This window comes from Erithacus rubecula (assembly GCF_903797595.1).
Source record: "Erithacus rubecula genome assembly, chromosome: 6".
Classification (NCBI taxonomy): Eukaryota; Metazoa; Chordata; class Aves; order Passeriformes; family Muscicapidae; genus Erithacus; species Erithacus rubecula.
Window position 1 is genome coordinate 7,972,958 of NC_136688.1, and position 18,109 is coordinate 7,991,066.

Consider the following 18,109-nt stretch of genomic DNA (forward strand, 5'->3'; position numbering starts at 1 on the left):
TTTTAATATAATTTTCAAATCTGCTTGTGTTATAAAAATATCACAAGCAGTTTTCTCTATTGATCTCAGGATTTTTTAATTAAAGCTCTCTTAGGGCACTTTTAAAACCTCAGATAGCTTAAAGAATCTTTATCAATTCCTAGCTGGTTTTTTAGCAATTTGTCATTATTCCAAAAGCAGTGAACTTAGTTTCAGCCCTGTGTATAAAGTTAGGTGCCCAAAAGATGGGTCTCACTTCTGTGACATTGCTACACACTGGCAAAGAAACAGCCCAGTACCATGATTTATTTTGCCTTCATTCTCCTGTCTTAATAGCAATGTCATGCTGTGACTGGAGGGAGGACATGATGATGTGGATAAAGGCCAGGATGTTATCCAAGGGATGCAAAAGCAGGAATATCCCTAATATTGTACCCCTACATTGACTATATCCCATGTTTCTCCAGGGTAAAGCACAGCTCTTAGTGGCCATTTCCTTCTGTCATTGTAATCCCTTGAGAAATATTTTGCAAAATGAGGGAGGAATGTATGTCATGGTAAGATTCTTAAAATACCAGCAGAGTCCCTTGAGAAGGAAAATGAACAGTATTTACTCCACCTGATGCTACAAGAGTCATTTGTGAAGAATTCTGTGGTTCTGCTGGCACTGGTCAGGGTGGTTTCTGAGATGCTGCTTAGTTTATAAACTAAAATATCTACCTTGGTTTACAGCACTGCCACCCAAGGTCTGACCAGAACTACCAATTTTTACAACCATTAACAGCACAGCTAATGCAAAAATAAGGAGTGTTACAAAACTTCTTGTTTACTCAAACCCACAGGAAGTCCAGACTGCTTGAGAAGCCACTGTAATGTGATGCTGCAAAGCAAGCTGGGGACTGACAACACACAAAAATCCATGTACTAACAGACCTATCACAGTCAAAGGATATTTTCTAAACCACTTTATTCCAAGTACTTCTGCCACAAACAAAGTCAGAAAATCTGCAGATTCAGAGGCAGAGTCAATCACACTGACCACAGACTCCAGGTCTACTTGTCCTTCTCTGCTGTTTTGTATCAATTTTCCCAGATTAAGTAGAGATTCTTTTCCCCTGCTTGGTAACATTTTTTTCTGCACTGTAGCTCCCTAAATTCCTGCAATGTCTCATTGTTTTTGTTAGCGTTACATTATCAAGATTACAGGACTGTTACAGAACTGCCTGTTCCGACTGGAAAAGGGATTGCTCTGGACAAAAAAGGAAGCCTGCTAATGCTGGCCAAGCTTTCTAGGACTGCACATTCCACAAAGAGTAAGCAGGTTTTTTTTAATGTTTTCCACTCACCAGTTCAATACTTCTACTGTCTTAAATCTAAATCACTTACTAGAGCTTAATGTGAGAAAAATAAGAGAGATAAAGATGGCATAAGGAGAAAAATAATAGTTAGCACTCATGCATAACATTAATTTTCCAAGGTTTGTTTTTCTGTTCAAGACAAAAATAAGCTGAAGAGATCCTCAAAAAAATGGGATACTGATCTGATATGTTAAAAAAAATATATAGTGTACTTTTATGCTGCTGTTTTTGAGAGCCCATTTTTCCCATACCCAAAATCTGATGGGGAGGGGAGGAGAAGAAAAGTATGACAAAGTTTGATAAAAATTATTTTTGTCAACATTTAAAAGGAGTGATTGTTTAAATCTCACATTTCAAAGCCACCTTAAATGTCAAGTAGAACAAAGTGGTTTGTTTTCAACTAAAGATAAATTGAGTTCCTAAAGACAATTTCTCAAGATACTTCAGATTTAGTGATATAAGCCTGTTCCTTCCCATGCAGTTGAGACTGTGATAGATGTGGTGATATCCACTGACTTTTCTATTCAATTTGTCTTTAATGCTTATTTTGGTTAATATTTTACTGCAGGTGATGCTGGTATCATTCCAGCATATTCTGAGAATATGCAAGCAACATGAACAAAGCAGAAAAGTATCAGACATTTACAGAGGTGCCTGGCAGAAAGGACTTACATCACCCCAAAAACCCACCCACCCATTCACATCACTCCAAAACTAAAGGGAAAAAAATAAAACAGAGGCAAAGAACAAGGAAAAAAAAAAAACTAACTAAATGTTGTGGTCATGTAGAAAGTTATTTTAGAACCTTCAAATGAATCTGACAGACTGCAAGTTTATTGAATCTTGTAGGGTCAGAATCACATCCCTTGGGCTTGGGTGAGAGCATTCTTCATTACAGTATTTGCAAATTAATCTTCACAAAGCAATGGAAACTAAAATCTCTCAAGTATTGTGACATACTGTTAAAAAGAAGTCCAAAAATAGTCAGTCACAGATTCTTATTGCCTCATAAACCATCTAATAAACCTGGTCTAAAAATGCAAAATCCTGTTTTATTTGTAAATGTAAATAATTCCTCTGAAACCTTTATTTAGCCATAATTTGTGCTTTGCTCTAGACATGATTTCACTAATTTGATTAGGACAACTCTCAAACTGGCAATTTGATGAGCCCAAATGGTAGAATCATTATATCAATTTTGCCTAAAACCTCCAGAGACCATTTACCAGGACCAAAAAGTAAAGATGACAGACAAACATGAGAGAAAGTATGTGATGGCAACATGGGATCTGTGGCTCATACCAGGCAAGGTTCAGCATCCTGACTAAAAAGGGCTGCTTCAAAGCTGATGTTCCCTAACAGATCTCCATCATTGCAGGAAACTCCAATGACAGAATATCCCTTATGGACAATCTTCTCCCCTTTTAATGGTATACTTGCACTTCTAAAATTAAACTGTGGCTTGGAGCTTTTTTATGGGTGCTGAGGGCACTTTGGGCTAATGAGCAGCACAGTGTCACTGAATGCCTAATTCCATTAACAGGTGTTAGCAGGGGATGGATAAATCCTCTGCTCCTCCCCTCTGCAGTTTAAAATTATTCTTAATTTCCTAAAGCATCTCTAGACTTTGGAAGCACCCACTCTCAGTTCCACTGGTGAAAAAGTGGCCGTTGCTTTTCACTGAAAGCTGTGAATGGGAGTGGGATGAGGAGTGAGGCTTGAAGTAAGCACCTGAAAAATCAAGGCAACTCAGAGTGCTTTAATCAGTTCATAACCTCTTAAGGTCTCAAGAAAACCTCCTGCTTTCTAATGCACAGTGCCCATCAATTAGCACATTCCAAGAACTGATTCCTTCCTGTCCTTCTGTGGAAGGTGAATACCATTGAACCCAGAAGAAGAATTTACATGTGGGTCTGATGACTTGAGAAGGGAGCCTTTCAATGTAGGTTCCCAAGCCCTCTCCTGGCATTATCACTAACAAGGCTTGAAATCTACTTGAGATCTTGAGTTCTGAAGCTTTTTCATGCAGATTATTTTTCCCCTGAAATTCCACTGATCTGGGATCTAGAAAATATGGGAAAATATTACTCCTTTGGTTTGCCCCACACAGCAGAGACCTGGAGGCATAACAGGAAAGAACTACAGGCTGCTAAACCAAACCCATGTTTTTGAAAAATTACAGTAAATACAAACTTTCATCAATGTATTCACAATAATTGATAAGTCTACTTATTTTTCTCTTAACAATAGCTGCAACAGAATGGCTTTAGCCATTAAGAAGTTAGCTTAACATGTTATTTTGCTTTCTGAGTGCTTTAAGGGAGCGTGCCCACAAGTCAAGAGGTGTAGTACAGCTGAACTCATTTAGAAATTGCAGCCTGCTTTGTGGAAATTGGCCTACTCCCTTCCAGTAAAACAGATAATGATGTTCTTCCAGAACAACGTCAGCTCTGATGAACTGGAAAGTCCAATCAAAGGTTTAAAGATTCCTGCCTTGAGAGGGCGCCTGCAGAGACTCCTGAGAACACTGTGACCAGAACTACATTAGGAATACCTGTTCTCTGGATGGGGATTCACTCCAGTCTCATCCAAAATTTCCATCCCTACAATCCACAGCCTGTTTCCAACCAAGTCAGTGACCAGACTCTCTGCTAAGCTTTCACAGCTGGATGGCAGCTGTACTTGTAGTACAGACTTCCTACACAACCAGCAGGAGTGGCGAGTTTGTTGCCATTGGCCCTTGCAATGCCAAAACCACCCTCTCAGCAGTTCAGCCACCACTCAACTGAACTGATACTACTGGGAAACTGACACTGGAGGAGAAAGAAGTTACTTCCCCCAGGCAGGTGAAAAGCAGACACCCTGCTTAAAGCAAAGACAGCTCTCAACTCACCTTTCTCCCTTCTTTCCTGTTTTTCTGTCACCTAAGATGCTTTTCCCTTTTCTGATGTTCTTGGTCTTTCCTATTTTGTGCCTTTGTTCTGTCTTACTTGCCCTACTTTATCTTCTTATAACTTCATTTATCTTCTTCCAAGCTATTCTTCCACCCAGTTGAAAATGGGCAATGCCTCAATACCTACCTGGTGGAGAGAACAGACCTCACTTGAAATACATGGCAGTCCAAACCAAATGCCTGAATTAGGTAAGAACTCAGTGCTCAGCTCCTTTATTACCCTTGGCAGTCCTAGGGCAATCCTTTGGAAGTCCTAGCTTCCAAATGGAAGAAAAACATGAAAATCAAGGAACACATTTAGAGAAGGAGGCATGAACAGAATATATATCTGATATTGAATCAGAAATTAGTATTTCCCTGTGTAGGCTAAAGAAAAGGTTTGGGTTTTAAAAATACATTGACTATTTCAAGTTTAAATATCTTGATTTGAGGTACCAGGGTAGAGTCTGCTCAGAAATTATGCCAAACATATATCACAATTCTTTGGTATTAGTCTTCCCTTGTTCTATCCCTTCATCCTTAGGATTTTTACATAAAAACAACCATTTGATTCACAGGAGCTCACCTGTTCCTGTTGCTTACTCCTCAGTGATGTCATAATGCTCTAATAGCAACATCAACACCATTTGCACAATAATTAATTGCTTCTTGTGACACAAAAATAAGATTATTAATTTACTAAGGAATGAGAGTTGGTTAGCTTCGAGGAACAAAGATTCTTTTTCATTAATATCTCTTGTGTCACAAAGAATATTGTGAGAAAATAGAGTGTCCTTTGGTATTTCCCACAGGGTGTGACCAGTCCCTAAAAACATCCCAATGCTATTCACAGAGTGAACAAACAAAGATGAAACTCTTAGTAAGTCTTAGAAGGAACTTCCCAGTTGAGCTGACACCCATGACTGAACCCTCCTCACACCAAGGCTGACTGACAAAGTCTGCCAGACAGCTGAGAAGTAGACTGGCTTTGCAACTGCTTTGTTTTGATTTGTCAGAGCATCATCTGAGGCCAAGCACAGCTTATAGCCATCCTACAGAGCAAGCTGCTGCACCCAGAGTTCTCAGCACACCTCCCTTCCTACCATCAGGCACATGCAGCTTCCACTCAGAGCTCTGCTAGAGTTAGAATTGTGAAATTATTAGCATTATTAGCCTTGCAAGTGTTTTAATGATACATGATGGGAAGAAGGGCAATCACCTTTGGACACCTCAGTAAGCACAAGAGCTGATATGTGGCAATACCATGAATGTCCTTCTGGTTAGATCACTGTGTGTTAGTGACTGCTCTGAGCCAGCATCTCCCAGAAGCAGGTCCTGTCCATGAGACCCAAGCTGCCAGTGCTAATGCAAATGAAATTATTCATTTGCATGGACTGTCTCAATATTATGATATAAAAGCACCCTGGGAGGATGAGGTATGGGCTGGAGACCTCATGGATATAAGTGGAAAACACTGGCCAAAGTAGTCTTGGCTTGTACAAAGATATGAGAACAACATTGGGTCTGTCTCTTTAGCTCTTGGCAGTTACCCAGGGAATCTGTAGAAAGGCACACAAAAGATTTTAATTCCCCTAGAGAAGATCTTAACTCCCTGTATCCAAAGTACATCCAGAAGTGAACCTGGACACAGGCATTAGCAGCAACAAATGGGATGGCAAGTAAGTCCATTGTTTGTATTAGGGATTTGTGCAGGAACCTTTCAGGAAGGTATCTGCTTACATTTAGAAATTATGTTCTTGCACTTAAAGCAACATCTGCAGGATGCAGAAGCTCTGAGCTGTGTTGGAGCTCTGACATGGATTTCAGACTCAGTCTTAGGAAACCTGCTTAGAGGTAAGATCTGCAAATTCAGTGCCAGAGATTAAAGCCTACCACCCACACTCTGGCATCTGGCTGAATGGCCCATTTTCTCAAAAATATTCCTATTTTTCCTACTACCTCAGGAATCTATCCAAATCTCCAAATATCACTGCTGTACCAGAGACAGAGACTTAAAACTAGCCTGACTTGAGGCAATGAGGAGCTCTCTCATGCACAGTGGTTTTCTGATTCAGACTCCCTTCATGTCTGTGAACACCTTGGCTACCACCTTCCTCTCCTTCAAACTCTACATGTTCCAAGCCAAAAGAAACAAACCCCTGTACCCCCAGGATAAACTCCAATGAGGTGTGAGCAGCCTGACTGATAGGGTGCAGTCCATGCCCCGCCTAAGTTCCCACCTCAGATAACTAAGTACAGAATTATCAGAGAGAAGGATGGATCTAACAAAATGAGTGAATTCCAGCCTCCCTCCTAGCAGCTGAAACAGAGGATGTATGCAAAAGAAGAAGCAGAGAGGAGAGGTGAGGTCCAGACAAACATCAGAAGAGGTCAAGACTGGTAGAGCAAAGTGAGGTGAAGGATAGTTAACATACTATGAGAAAAACACAAATGGGAAACAAGAAAGTGAGGAGAATTTTTAGAAAGATAAAAAAGCAATAAGAAACCCCAGGTGGGAAGAGGAATACAGCCCCTTTCTTCCCTTCCACACTGGGAACACACTGTGTTCCCCAGAGAAAACAGCCCACCCTTCCCCATGCTCCAGGATGTTTTCCTTCCACGGCTAAAATCTTCCTCGTGGAATAAATTTTGAATTTTTCTGAAGATACATCAAGAAAAAATGGATCTGCAATACTGTGGTAACCTGGCATGACCTTCACCTTCACTCAAAAGAGACAGAAATTCCTGCAGTCCGGCAAAGCAGGTGCAAGTCCATGAGAGTGAGAAGTGCTCAAGGTCTGCATAGCCAGTCATTCAACACAAAAACCCAAACTCAAATCTAAATTCAAGTTTTAAGAGTCCCTGATTCATGAGTAGAACCCTCATCCCCCATGCACACACAGCCCTGCAGTGACTGCGGAAGACTTGCAGTTCCTAGATTCCTGCAGTTTTTTTACAGAATTGGTTCTAAAGGAGATGGGAGGAAAAAGAGAAGAAATGACTGAGAGAATATTGGCAGAATGACAATATAGCAGAATGACAATAACAAACTAAGCACAGCAAACTACTTCTTATTCCCTTTGTTAACAAAAATTTTAGTAGCTATAGCAACAAAAAGGGGGAAAGGGAGGAAAAAAGTCCGAGACTTTTCAATATCCCCAAAGAACACAGCTTTCTAATATGGAAAAATCAAGATTTATGGCAGCAGCAGCTCCTACAAGGCAGGGCAGTAGTAGTGCACAATGGTTTCAATTAAAGGCACCAATCATTAACCAGTACAGCTGGGCTTAGCAGTTGACAGGCAACATCATGTCTTCCAGTGAGCCACGATTCCTTCAAGGACTGAAGTAGCTTCCCTTGCTGTATGATGTGCCCTGCAGCCCACTTCTGGTGGATTTACCTCATAGTGTCTGTCAAGCCCTGTGACAGAGTGACAAATGCTCAACAGAGACATCTCCTGCACCCAAGCCTTTGTGACTATATCCCTCTGCCAGCCATCACACACTGATATCCCTATGGATGCTGCCCCCAGCACGGCCCTGCACACTCAGCAAGCACCTCAGGGAGAAAAGCATCTCAGTCCCCAGCTGCCTGTGTGCATTTTCCTTCTCAAATGCACATTTGCAAGCTCAAATGGGGGGAGGAATGTCTGGCACTTCTGCGGGTGACCATCTGGCAGAAGCACCACTCCATTTTCTGGCAACTTGACCAGAGTCTTAGAACAATTATTTCAGTTCCTGATTCAAGGGCTAGAGACAGAAGATCAGATTACATTTCTCCCCAGCTATCAACACTAATTCAGTTTTCACTAAGTCAGCCTTGATGGAATTTCACTCTTCTACACTAAAACAAACAAACAATAAATAAATAAATAAATAAAAATGAAAGTGTGAATCTACACTGAAAAAAAACAGTAGAAGAAGCATAAGGAATTTCAAGAGCTGCCCTTCACAAATGTAGAAAAAGCCAGTAAGATCCAACAGAGAAGGAGCTGTTTCTTCCTAGAAAGGATATTTTTATAAGACAAAATGCTGAAGAACTGGATGTATTGAAAATTGAATGATATCATGGTCCTCAGTGATATCCCCTGGCTTTATAACAACCATGTAAATAAACTTTCTTCCCTTACTGGCACAAACTGATTGTGAGTTGAAGAAAATACCTTCCCACCTATCTCTCAGTCACATAGCCTTTTCCCAAGGAAAGAGTTCAGCTCCCACAGCACTGACCTTTGTCATCTGCATGAAAGGAAAGTTTCAACAAACTACCACAAGCAAAAGTGTTATAGATCACCTTTCATCAAGCCTGCAACCACTAGCCAGAGAAACAACTGGAAACACTTAAACCTGTTTTAACATTCCTTGAAGAAGGAGGCAGGGAAACACCTCCCCATCTACCCACTGGAGCTGATTGCAGCCACCACACCACTCTAGGCAGTGGCTCCTACCAGTGGAGTTTCTGCTGAGGATTTCTGCAGCAGCAGCCTTTCCCTGCAGAGATAGAAAACCAAGCAGCAGCCACAGAAACTCTAGCTCTGTTCCCATGTGAGCTGCATCCAGAGTGGCAGGAGGGAACCACAGGGGGTTAGATGGAGACAAACAGAAACAAATCCACAAACAAACTGTGAATCATATCACATCTCTTTTAAACCTTCACATGCTGGGAGATAGCATTTGATTATTTGAAAAAACTTCTCTTCTTTCCTTTTATGAAATTGATTTACATGCAGCTGTGTACATGACATGTTGGAGACTTCTCAAGAGACCAGCCGCTGTTCCAAAGAACTCACACTTCTATGATAGGAATTTCATAAATGAAGGCACTAACTATCTTCCCAGATGCAGGCTTGAATAGACCCACTGTGCTGGGGAGTTCTGCTCAGGGAACAATCTTTCTTCAGAGGCCAGAGAGCAGGAGTAAACCTGACACAGAGGAGCATTACAGCCTGAACAGCTTTGTTCTCAGAGTGGGGAGAGACCCACAGGGGCTGCCAGACAAGCACTGCCCCTACCACTTGGGCCCATGCAGAATGCCCCCCAACTTCCCAAATCCCCCTTCTCTGCTTGCAATCCAAGGCTGAACATCTGGGGTACTGGGGAGGGCACAGGAGAGCACAGCCTCAGAAATGTGTCAGTAGAAAATGTGATCCCATGCCCTTACAGTCAGCTGGATGTGTCCAGGAATAACAAGTAGCCAATGTGTGCAGGAACAAGGTCCCATTTCTTGTTTCCAGGTTGGCTGCAGTGCCAGAATGTGCTACCACTTATGTTTAACAATATTGAAACGTGTAACATTAACTTGAAATATTTGTGTGAAATTATTCATTTTATCCAGACAGCATTTGGAATGTTGCTCTGGCACCAGCATTTCAAAGTTTTAGCACTGGTGCTCCTACTTTAGTCCAGTTCAAAACTTTGAGCAAAGTATAATTTCATAGCAATTCAATTTTGCAATGACCTCATTGAAAAGGCATATGCAGCATTGCCCTTGCAACACAGAAAGAGCCACAAGATAAGCCTAAGGGACACAGATTAACACTCTGATCAGATAAAATTTCAGCCCCTTCTCCCTTGCAGGGAATGTTTTGGCATTCTGCCAAGCAGAAAGCATTCCACACACAGTAGGGTAAATTTGGTATAGCACCCATATGGAAATATCTTCTTCACAACAAGGCCAGGGTACAAAATCTATTATCTGAACACATGTGCTCTCTTACTTCATACATGAGTGAGCCTACAGCAGAGTTTGACTCAAACTTTCCCCATCTCATGGGAGTCCATATTTGAGCAAACTAGGATGGCACTGGCACTGAAGTTGGCATTCATCTTTCTTTTCTTCTTTCCTGTGGTTTTAAGCTGAATGCAGCAGAAGCCCAATTTGGATCTGCTCCCTACAGACAAATATTTTTATGGTTTCTTTTAAAGTCTGGTTACTATAGACAATAACTCTGCATCAACTTCAGAATTGGACCTGTCTACCCACAAAAATATCAAAGGAGATTTTGCTATTATCAACTATGGAAAAGCCTGAAGTTGTGTGAGGGGAAGTTTAGGCTGGATATTAGGACAAGGTTCTTCACCCAAGAGGTTGTTGGGCACTGGAACAGCTCCCCTGGGCAGGGGTCACAGTACCAGCCTGACAGAGCTCAAGAAGCATTTGGACAATGCCCCCAGGCACAAGGTGTGACTTTTGTGGTGTCCTGTGCAGGGCCAGGAGTTGGACTCCACTATCCTCATGGGTACCTTTCAACTCAGCATATAACATTATAACATTTAGTGAAAGGGAAAACTGCAACTCTATTCTGCTTTCACAGAGTTTATGCTTTTGCTGTTCTCACCTTCACTCTAGTTTCAGACAGTTCATAGAGGGTGATACCAGAAAATAAATTATAGTTCAGACTTTCTCCTGTTTCCTACTCCTTTCACTGCTCCTCCTTCAGCTCAGTTGTACGCACACTCATCTTCCCAATACCAGTAAACAGAGAATTTAAAAATGTGCATCTACAAATAGACAAACTGCTACAGGTAGAGGTACTGCACACACAAATCTGATAATAAACTTCACAAATAAAACTTCTTTTCCAGTAAGTAAATCAAGCAGAATAAAGTACACACACAGAGCATAAACAACACTATCCTACTAAAAAACTCCATCATCACAAAACAAATAAGTCTTTGAAGGTTAAAAAAATCTATTACACAGAAACTCTATGGTGTCAGCTTTCTGTGAATGTATTTTTCCCTGTGTTTGATTAATGAACAAATCAAAACATACTAAGCACTTTTGTCTGGCATGAAGTCTGCATTGCCAAATTCCACGTGGTTTCCAACTGGTACCACAGACTTGGCAACAGTTCATTCAAAATTCAGTCCTCATCCTCCAAAAGGTAGATCAATACCTGTGAACATTTTTGTGATGCCAGGAAGGTGATTTGTATCATAGAGGCAGATAAAATTGTACCTGTGACTAGTGCACAGTGAACAAAAGCTGAGTGACAGCAGATTCCACTGCTACAACAAGATAAATGCCTTTTGCAACTCCAAAAAGTAAAGATTTATAATATTATGAATCCACTTCAAATACCTTTCATGACTAGCTATAGAACTGAGGATTTAGGTGTTCTGACTGATAATGTGTTGAAATTTGTAAGTGTTATAAATGCACCAGGATTCACAGGTTCCTACAGAGCATTAATTCCTGAAGCTTCTTGGTGGAATAACAGCCTCTCTCTTCTTGTGTGTGCCTAATACTTAATATCTAAACTCCTACCTCATTTTCCCCAGACAAATATTCTCCTATTTACCCTAAAGAAGAATAGATGGTAGGACATCCATATGCAATAGGTTTACTCTATACTACATTTCAGATGCAAAAGTCACATCAAGAAGCTTTTTTCTGATCCTAGGGAATCCAAAGGTGTGAAAAACATGACATTCACTTTGATTCCTCACAGTAGCTGTATTCTAGGTAAGGCTCTAAAGAAAATTTATGTGAGAAAATGGTTAGAAGGTTGAGGGTTTTGTCAAACTGCAGTTTAATTTTTTTGGCAGTTTCAAGGCATTATCTCTGCTCTTTCAGACAACTGCATTTTCTTAACCATTTGACCAGTCTTTTCATCAAAAAGCCAATAAGGTTAGAGTTTCTGTGTGTGGTAAATTCACCTTATGCTGTAGCAAAACATCAAGCAACTGCTCCATTCAGTTCTCACAGAAACGAGTTTTGGCCCTTCCAGTTTTATTAGGAAAGCTGGAACCACAACACAAAAAAATGAGAGCTCTTTGGAAATGCAACCACACCCCACTCATATTCTGCTCTGTCCCCATGTCCCCACCCATAGATGCATAACTGAGGAATACCAGCTGTTGAAGCTTTGCAGATGGTAAATCCAATATTGTGCCATTTTGGACTTTCTCCTCAAAGGATCATTCCACATGGCTTCTTTTATAGGGTCAGGATTTCTTTTCTTGGGAGGATGGATATTTGGGCATGGAAAATATCTGTGGGTATGAACAATGGGGAAATAGCATTTATAAACTGAAATAAAGCCTTTCCAATTTGTGGAAACAGCTGGAGGGAGGAAAGAATCTTATGAATAACATAGTTGAAACTCAACAGGCTGTTGACAGTGAGTCCTTTCAGATGCCACTATGGCTACACTCTTACATGAGAGTACAGCATTTAAATCTGTAACTAAAGATGAGGCAATGCACAGTGATGTACCCAGCATTTTGTTTCACTGCACTGAGATTAATCAATCCATCCTTCCCCTACACATAACTTGTAGGGAAGGAAGAGTAGTTTATCCTGCATTTTGTGTATTTCATGGTGCTGTACAAGTGCTAGAATGAGCATTTCTTGTCAGTGCTGCTTTAAGCAGACAATCCATCCAACACAAAAATACTAATGTCAGCAGTCAGTCCAGGGGATGGCTGAACAGGCACCTTGAAGGGAGCATCTGCTCAGCTTCATGTTTCTCACAAGGTATTTCACTCCTGCCACACACAATGAGGCTTTCAGGTTGCAAAAGGAATCTTGTTTCTTACAAGGAAAGAGGGAGACTTTCAGTGTATGTCATTCAATACAGCATGTTTTCAATGCAGCACATTTTCAGAGTAGTTCCACAAGTGAATGCCCAAAGAAAATAAACAAAAAAAAAAAACATGGAACCAAAATTCCACATGAGGAAAACACCTTAACAGTCTCATTAAAAGTATTACAGAAATCTTTCAAAACACTGTCAGCAAGGTACTTTACCCATGGTAAGGAGAAGCAAATACATTTTAATTAATAATTTTCTCTTTCTATTGGAAGAAGTAAAAGCTACTTGCCAGCTAATTATTTTCTTTCAAAGCTACCCTGCTTCAGCCAAGCCCCATTAATCATTATGCTGTTAGACAAGATTGCTTTGATGTCCACAGATCATACAGAAGATTTAAGACAGCAAGCTGTCTAAAAAATTCAGTGATAAGGTCAAGGTAAATTAAGGTAAAAACTGTTTACTCCATTCCAATTTAGTCAAGAGTTTTACTTGTTTCACATAAACTTTATTTGCTTTTGATTGTTATTTTATCTAGCACTACATAGTGTAAAAGTTTTATCATTACTGTTGCCTGACTGACCCTGTCACCTAATAACTCAACCATCTAAGGAGAAAAAGACTAAATTAGAAGTACTCTTCTCTATAAGGAACTGGGACGGGGAAAAGAAATGTTGACTTTGATTGAAAGGGTCCAATGGCTCTGTTCAGATTAACCAAGCAATTTGAGTCTCACTGAGTACTCTCTGAGAACCTGGGCAAAAGATGGGATTTCAGGGTTTGTTAGGGGGTAGAAATTAAAGTTCACTATAAACAGTAAAGAAAACCCACACTTCCTCTGTCAAACAGCAAATGGATCCCCCAAGAACTAGTTTCAGTAGAAACTATTATTAAAAGTTATTTTTGGAAATTTTTCAAGTTATGATTTATAGATAGAAAAGCATTTTTAAAAGATGCATTAGTGCTTCCATTAGGAAACAAACACTAGAAATATGCAGACAAATAACTATTTAAACCAACGCTTTGCAAAACAAAAAAATAAATTAATACATCACTTAACAAATGGATTTGACCCAGATTCCTACCCCCTGTTTTAAGAGAGCATTCTTGAGAAAAGCTCTCAGGCTGCTGGTAATACTAATTTATCTCAATTCCCTTATAGCTTTCAAAGCATCAGTAAAAGACTTGCAACATCCGTTCCCACTTTGCTGCCTACACATATTCTTACCAATAAGGGCTATGAAAAGAAGCTGAACTAAAACTGAAAACAAGAAAAACTTTAAATCATAATCAGCAGTTGAAGAGGAGGGTGTTTCTTCTGCACACTAAATAAGGGACTGGAAGGACCTGCCACAATAGCAATCTTGGCTTGCTCTCCCCTTCATATAGTCCCTAGCTCTTGTGACAAGAGTGGTTTAAATTTGTGTTTGTTTGCCTTCAGCCCACCCAGGCCGTCTTCATCTTCTGATGATGACACTGTCATGCCATTTCCTTTATTTCAGTGAACAAATCACCAACTCAGCTGTGTGGAAGGAGCAAATCTAACTGCATATTCTTCCTATGGAGATAATGTCGATGTGTAAAAATATGGAGTGGATGAAAGTGGATGAAAATACTTACGTGGCAGTTCATTAATAAGTTCTGTACAACATGATATTGTTCTCTCAACAGTAGTCTTATCTTAACACACTTATCAATTCACTCTCCAGTAGTTCTACTCGTTCTAAATTTCTCTGTGGTTCTTCTAGTGAGCAAAAGTCCAAAAAGAACAAACTTGCCACTTCCCTGAGTCTGCAATAGAGCAGAGTTATCAGACTGCTCAGCACAGTCTTTTAAACTCCAAGGCTCCACATGTCCTTTGCCTCCAAGTTGGTTTACCATAATCAGAATTATTGACCTGAATTTTCTTCTTCTGGAAAACATAGTATATTTGCAATTTCCAAGCATGCCATAAAAGTCACAGAATCACACAATAACTGCAGTTGGAAAGGACCCCTGAACACCATCCAGTCCAAAACCCCTGCTGCAGGTTCACCCAGAGCCAGTTCCACAGGATCTTGACAAGGTTGGGGTTTGAATGTCTCCAGAGGCTTTTTTTTTGCTGGAACAGTTGTTTTCAGGTGTCCTTCATAATTAGGTACCTGAACAACTCAGCCCATCTGATGTTACAAACTAGCTGCTGTAGCTCTATCACAATTTTCTACTTGAAATAAGAAGCCTTGTTATAGTCCCCCTTTTAATTCTTTCCAATTATTTAAAAAATAAGAGTAACTGATATTTTGAAAGACTGAGTGAGCATCCTATTCGAATAAAGTTTTCACTTCCTTATTAATCAGTAAAACCAAAACTAAAACTCTGTCTTGTCAGTTAAGATGAAGAAATTGCTAGCTATCAATAAACTTTTCTCAGCTAAAGTTATAGAAGCTCAGCATCTTTAAATATCCCAGGGAGAAGAAATACATTTTTTAAAAGTTAAGTTTCTAGTTAACACATGTAAAATCACACCTCGAGCTTTTTTCCCTAAGCTTTTCTTTTTGCATCTCATTTTTGTTTCTGTCAACATTGTAACATAAGCCATCTGAGAGATTTAAAACTAAACAGTTCTAAGCAGTGGGTGAAACCACAGTATGTTAACTGACAGGAGTTTTTGGCTCTGTCTTCATCTTTAAGCATCTATTACTCAGCTGCTGTTTCTCTGCAGCAGGGTCTGGAACATTCATAGATTTCAGTCCAAGACTCCTAGTTTCCTGATACGTGCTGCTTAAGAATATCTTTTCTTGATTCAGTTGTTCCTTTAATAACTACATCATTATTGTTTTCCAGCACACATGGCTGTGTTGCCACCTGACAGAGTTATCCCCATCTGACAGGTGTCAGAGCTGGGACAGAGATGATGAACATTAAATGAGACATGGATAGTAAGAAATTAGGGTAAAGCAGAAGAAATACAAATATGATATATCTTAAATGTTAGACAGTTCTCCTTCAGCCAAATATAAAGCTATTTTCAAAAAACTAAAATATTTTTCCTATGGCATATAATCCACAGCTGACTCCAGCACAAGAGATTTTATCCTTGAACAATCTGAAGAGTGGAAGAATGAAAGCTTATAAAATATATATCCTTGTCTATGTTGGAAACAGCACAATTCCAAACCAGAGACTAATGCTGAAATACAATCCAGGGGCTGTGCTTCCATTCATAAACTGTTCCATTTGAACACAGGGTCTGGAATGAATTTTATCCTCATGTTCAATCAGAGAGCCACAATTTATTATAGTGCTGCACTTTTCAGTTTCAAAATCATATCCCTAACATTTTTTTTCTGTCAAGTCCAATGGAGATTAGCAGACTTTTCAAGCAAGATCATCCATAAAGAGAAAACACAACAGAATCCAACTGCCCAGATATGAAGAAGCAAGTCCAGTTATGTACCACATGGCTAAAAGAAAAGAAAACCCACTGTGTACACACAGCTTCAACAGTCTGAGCTGGAAAGGCATCAGAAAGGTCTTTTCCTTAATTTTTAGCTCAGTAACAGCATAAGTGGGATCTCAGACTTTGGCTCCATCTTTAAGTTACCACTAGACAGTCTGTGCAGCAGCCCAGCTCTATTACTCCTGTGTAAGATCACAGTAATGCTCCCTGACAACCTCAAACCCCAAAATAAATAACCAGTGCTTCCCAGTCATTGCATATTCTGCAGCTAAGATGTGCCACAAAGGTACATGCTTACTTGCACCAGTTAAACTTTCAGCTGTTTCAGGAACCTCCTTAGGGTTGTCTAGGTATCTTTACTCTCTGATGTTCAAATTTAAAGGAATTTAGGATTCCAGAACATAGGTATGACCAATTTCAGTCCATAGAGTCACTGCATTTTGCACCAGTTGTCTACAGTTTTCCAGTGTCTTAAAATATTTCTCTGGCAAAAAGACCACTCCAAAAATTGTAACAGAGCTGAATGCATTTTCATTGACACTTCTCCACATCCAGGAAGATGAAAAAAGCATCTGCTGCCATCATACAACAAGGTAAAAGCTATTTAAATAATTACAAAAAAAATCCCATCAACTTCTGGGCTAGAACAATTTTTTCTCCTGGAAAAGGGGAAGGGAAATTGGTGACATGGTCCTTCAGCCTAAGGATGTGATCCAGCAATCCCATCTGTGATTCAACATGTCATGTCTAAATACTAATTTTTCTCACAGATCTTATTGTACCAGAAATCTGTAGGTTGATCATTACCACACCATAAATCAGATTTCCATGTAGAGAAGTACATGGAGAAGTAGAAACTAAACTTTGGTTAGCACAAACCTTTAAATGAAGACAGAGGAAATTATGACAGCCACCAGGTGCAGAATCCTTATACAGAAAAATTTATTGATCTGTTAACTATTAACAAAACTTTTATATGCCAGTAAAATGCTTTACATGTGATAAGTCAAAGCCACTACCATATCTCCTTTGCATTGCATTCATATATTTTATCTACCTGGTCACCTAATAAAACAGTCTAGATCCCTTCAAGCCTTCCATCTCTCTTTGACACAATGAGCAGTCATTTGACAATGAAATGACAATTTAAAATGAACACTGCTTTGACTAGAGCTGCTGTAGAATATATTTTTTCAACTCATCTCTAGGTAGCTCTGTTTGTGACTAAGAAACACAGCAGCCAATAGCTCCATGACATGCTTCACCATCTATTTTGGAAGGCAATATGCCAAGAGAACTGTGGTGCATTTTCATTCATCTCTTGGCTACAGCTTCTTCCAAAGTTTGTGTCCAAAGACAGCCAAAACCAAGTTCTATGAATCACTGCTTGAATGAGATCTAATTATTCAATTAGTTTTAGCCTTGCTTTTCCTTATTTCTGGACAGCCCTACACACCTCTTGCCCTTCAGGGCATTTGTCCACATGTCTTTCCTACAACTAGAAATGCAGGCAATGTCTTTCCCCCCCATAACAACTTTCAGATGAAGAAGAGCTGAATACAATAGCCAGCACATCCCCTTTTGATATAGTCCTTTTTACCTAGGGAGAAAGGAAGAATAAAATCTGCATGATCACCTACTCACAGACACTTTGCTAGACCTGATCTGCTGCTTTGTGTACACCATAGATTTATTGCAAGTTAACTCCCTCACAAAGATATTTGTCACATTTACTTTTACCTGAATACATAAGATTATTAATAAAGCCTCAGCTATGACACTGCAAATATATGATTCACCTAGTGGGGAAAACTTAACACTTAGCTGTGAAACATGAGCTGCTCCAAAAACATATTGGTTGGAAG

The 18,109-nt window shown here is 39.8% G+C and overlaps 1 protein-coding gene across 3 annotated transcripts in view; it reads right to left on the bottom strand.

The window, feature by feature from the left end:
* Positions 1 to 18,109, bottom strand: part of DENND2B (DENN domain containing 2B) — a 150,369-nt gene that overhangs the window by 86,274 nt on the left and 45,986 nt on the right. The window lies entirely within an intron of this gene.